The following is a 4781-nucleotide window of genomic DNA, read 5'->3' on the forward strand; positions in this document are numbered from 1 at the left end:
TAAGCTCTCCTCCTGCTTTCTAATTTTTGTCTCCAATTACTGTTCAGATTTGGTGTGTTTTTCTACCCTATCTTCTAATTCACTAATTTTATCCTCCACTTCTTCTAGTCTACTTTTGAAGCTTTCTGTTTGTTTTTTTATTGTAGCTATATAATTTTCGATTTCCCACTTGATTCTTACATAAATTTTTGATTTTCTCATCCATTTTTTATGAACTGTATGACTCTCACTCTGAATTCTTACTCTGACATATCACACGCCTTTGTTTCATTTAATTCCTTTTCTGGTGATTCCTCCTTTTCTTTCCTTGGGTGGTTGTTTCTTTGTCTCCACAATTTTTGCTGCCTCTTTCTTGCCCTGGACACCCTGTTTGGGGTTTGAGAGGTTGAAGACTCTATCAGTGCAATGGTCCAGAAATCATTAGCCCAGAGGCTGGGTCTGCCTTGAGTCTCATGCCTTTATTGTCTCTGCTCTGAGTTGTATTCCCTTCTCCCAGGGATCTGGTCCCTCAGTTGTCTGCTTTAGATGCTTGGGTTGGTGGGAATCTGTACCCAGTTCCTCTGGTGTGTGACTCCCTGTGAGGACCCAGAGTCCTCTGGCATTCAATTCCCTGTGCAGCCTCAACACCCATGGCAGGGTGGCACCCAAGGTCCCTCTGGCAGCGCACTTGCAGTGCAGTCCTGTGGCCCCTGGTTGGGTACACCGGCTTACTCCAGGTCACACCAGCAGTGCTCTCCTGTGGCCTAGAGCCGTGGTCAGAAAGCCGCAGCTCACGAGCCACATGTGGCTCTTTGGCCCCTTGAGTGTGGCTCTTCCACAAAATACCACGTGCAGGAGCACACATACAGTGCGATTGAAACTTCTGGCCCATGTGCGGAAGTCAGTGTTTTGTGGAAGAGCTGGTATTTTGTGGAAGAGCCACACTCAAGGGGCCAAAGAGCTGCATGTGACTTGTGAGCCGCGGTTTGCCGAGCCGCAGTTTGCCGACCACTGGCCTAGAGTGAGGGATGTGCTGGGTTGCTCAGAGTATCCCCTGCAGGTCTATCCCAGGGTCCATGGTAAAGCAGGTTTGGGTTCCTTTGGGTCACAGAGTCAGAACTCCCGTGTGGCCCAAGTCGGGTACATGCTGGTTTATTTCATGTTGCTCCAGCAGCAAGACCCTAGGTTAGGGGTGGAGTGGGCACAAGTTGCTCTGGGTTGCACAGTCCTCACTTGTAACCTGGAGTGAGATGCGTGCTGGGTTGCTCCTGTTCACCCTTCCTCAGTGTTGAGCAAGGATGAGTTGAACTGGTTCTCTCAGTCAATGCTCTCCTGTCACCCAGAGTGAGGTGGTGTTAGGTTGCTCAGGATGGCCCTGGCAGGACTGTCCCAGGGGCTGGGATGGAGCGGGAATGGGTTGCATAGTCAGAGCTCCCTTGTGGCCCCAAGTGAGTTGCATGCTGGGTTGCTCCGGGTTGACCCACCCCAGCCAGGTTGAAGAGGGCATGTGATGTGTTTCTCTGGGTCACCCCAGCAGGGTTGTCCAGGGGGCTAGAGTGAAATGAGTATGGGTTGCTCTGAGTTGGACAGATTGCTCTGGGTCACACAGTCCCTACTTTCCTGTGGCTCTCCTGGAGTATGCTCTCGGTTGCTCCAGGTTACCCCAGCAGCAGGTCCCAGGGCTCAGGATGGAGCAGGTGCCAGGTGGCTCTAGGTCAGGATAACAGCATGGTTCTGGGGTCTGGGATAGGGGGTGGGGCACAGGGGTCTCCCTCGCTTGCACTCACTGTGGGGTCTTGGAGCCAGATCCTAGGATGCTGGGTCCTAGTGGACTGGTAAGGAGGCTTGGTGCGGGATCCCACTCTGGCAGCGCATGCTCCCTGTAGACATCTGGTTGCCTGTCGGGAGGTACTGTGCCACTCACTGCCAGGGCATAGTGGTTGTTCCACATGGCTTATGTCTGGCATCCTCTGCCCTTCCTTATTGAAAATTGTCTCCTTAGCTGTGTCTAATTTGTTAATTCAGGGTGGATGCTCTCCGATTTAGTTACTTTCTGGTCTGGCCCAAGGAGGAGGTGCACAACACTGCTGCCCATTTGGCTGCCATTTTCTATCCAATTCCTGTACCACATCTTTTTTATCCACTCATCTATTAATGGGCACTTTGGCTTTTCCAGATCTTAGCTATCCTTTCTAATAAAAGAGAAACATGGTAATTAGCCATGCATCCACTACCCATCCCATTGGCTAATCAGGGTGATATGCAAATTAACTGCCAGCCAAGATGGTGGTTAACTGCCAACAAAGATGGTGGTTAATTTGCATACGTAGGCGCAATGCTGGGAGGCGAAAGGGGAAGGAGGGAAGAAGCCGCCTGCCGCTGATTGGAATCGGAAACCCAGGTGGCAGCCAAGAGCCAGAGAACTGAGCTGCCTTTGCTCAGAGAAGCCAGGCCGCCTTTGCAGGCTTCTGTGATGGGAGAACCTGGCCACCTTTGCTGGCCCTGGGCCAGTAATCGGAGAAGCTAGGTGGGGCAGGGAAGAGGCGGATGTCTGCCTCTTTCCTGCCCTGCCTGGCTTCTCAGATCACTGATCACCAGTGATGGGAGAACACCCAGAGGCGGGGCCAGAGGCCAGGCTGCATAGCTGCCTGGGGACACCATCTGGACCCCAGGGGCGACACAGCCAGGCCCCAGCAGGAGACCCAGAAGTAGACCCAGGAGCCAGGGCTACGTCGCCGCTGGGGCACGTGATCCGGTGCCCAGGCTGAGGGGGCCCGGGGCTGCTTTGCAGCTCGTGCACGTGATCCGGTCCCAGCAGGAGACCCAGAAGGAGACCCAGGCACTGGGGCTGCATCGCTGCTGGGGCATGCGATCTGGTGCCTGGTCTGAGGAGACCCAGAAGGAGACCCAGGGGCCTCCTAAGAGGAGAGTCTCCATGGTCAGATGGTGTGGTGTCGGGACAGGAATAAAGACCCGAGGTGACTCAGATGCTTGTCCACAGGGTTAGACCAGCCAGCAGGGCCTTTCAGTTGGGACTGGGGTGGGGGTGGGGTGAGGGAGGCAAGCCAGGAATAGAGAACTACAACTCCCAGGAGGCTTAGCAGCCAGGCCTGGGTGCCTGGCTGTGAAATCTGATGGGCTGTAGTTTTGCAAGCCACTTTAAACTAGAGGCTTGCAAGGTTGGAAGTTCTGCGTCGGGAGCCAGGGAGAAATGGAGCTGGAGCAGAGAGAGGGGTCCATGGCAGCCGTGGGCTTTGAGGAGTCCTCAGCACCTCCGGGCTGGGAGCTGGCGCTGCCTCCCCTGAAGGTGGTCACATCCTGGAGAGCAAGCTTGAGACCGAAGTGGAGTTTGTGTCTGGGAGTCTGGGCAGCTCCAGCCTCCAGGAGCGAGACAAAGAGGAGGAGGCAGCCTGAGGCTGGCAACGGCAGCGCCAACGGGAACTCAATCGCAGGAAATACCAGGCGCTGGATTGGCACTGCAGGGAGATCGAGCAGAGGAAGGAGCAGGTCCTGAACAGGCTCCATCAGATATAGAGGATAACACGGAGAGTCCAGCAGGAGCGGAGTTTCCTCATGAAGGTGCTGGACTCCTAAGGCGACAACTACCGGGCCAGCCAGTTCACCATCTTACTGGAGGACGAGGGCAGCCAGGGCACAGACGCCCCCACCCCAGGCAACGCTGAGAATAAGCCTCCAGAGAAAGAGGGGCTGTCCCCGCCCAGGAGGACGCCAGCGCTCACAGAAGCCAGCAGCCCGGCCCCTTGCGAGGGGCCCAGTGGTTGGAAGAGGCGGCGAGTGCCACCGGAAGGGGACCGGGCGGGAGTCCCACTGACTCCTGAGCTGGCCCCCGTGCAGATAAAGGTGGAGGAAGACTTTGGCTTCAAAGCGGTTGAGGCTCTGGACTCAAGTTGGGTTTCTCAGGGACCAGACAAGTAGCTGCCCTACCCCACCCTAGCCAGCTCCCCCTTTGACTGACCCCCCAAAAACAGACCCCATGCTCTCCTCGGCAAAAAAAAAAAAAAAGAAGCTTATAGAGGCATGCTTATAGGATCAAATAGTATAAATATAGATGTAACAGGACAATAAAAAGATAACCTGGCTATGATGATCACCTGAACGCTGCCTCTGTGTCATTCCTTCTTCGCTGACTCCATCCACACCTTTGGGAACCCCTGGACCTGCTGAGGCAGGACCCCAACATTCCTCTTCTTATAAGGACTTCAGTGAGATGGGCTAAGGGTCCCACTGGAACTGCCTCAATTTAATGTAATCCCCTCTTTAAAGATCTTATCTCTATATACAGGTACATTCTGAGGTTCTGGGGATCAGGATTTTAACATACATTTTGTTGATTACCCATATCAGCCCTTAACGACCAACATTTTTCAGAAAGTAGATTCCTACAGGGTTATTTACCAAACATTTAGAAGTATTTTTAAAAGAGCTAAGCCCCTCGCCCACTGTGCAGGCCCCTCCCGGCGAAGAGCAAAGGCCTGGGTTCCAGGCGCCAGAGGAAAACTGGAGCCAGCAGCCAGGGGAAGGGGCCCCTAAGGGGCCCCAGATTTTGAGAGGGCACAGGCCGGGCACCCGAGTGCACAAATTTTTGTGCACCGGGCCTCTAGTCCTATCTAATAAAAGAGAAACATGGTAATTAGCGTAGGACCACTACCCTTCCCATTGGCTAATCAGGGTGATATGCAAATTAACTGCCAGCCACGATGGCGGTTAACCGCCAACAAAGATGGTGGCTAATTTGCATACATAGACGCAATGATGGGAGGCAAAAGGAGAAAGACTGAATA

The 4781-nt window shown here is 53.9% G+C and overlaps 1 pseudogene; it reads left to right on the forward strand.

Annotated features, from left to right (window-relative positions):
• The first annotated feature begins 3190 nt into the window (after window positions 1-3190).
• On the forward strand, window positions 3191-3954 carry LOC132224764 (TCF3 fusion partner-like; annotated as a pseudogene).
• The last annotated feature ends 827 nt before the right edge of the window (window positions 3955-4781 follow it).

Source organism: Myotis daubentonii, chromosome X (assembly GCF_963259705.1).
Source record: "Myotis daubentonii chromosome X, mMyoDau2.1, whole genome shotgun sequence".
Classification (NCBI taxonomy): Eukaryota; Metazoa; Chordata; class Mammalia; order Chiroptera; family Vespertilionidae; genus Myotis; species Myotis daubentonii.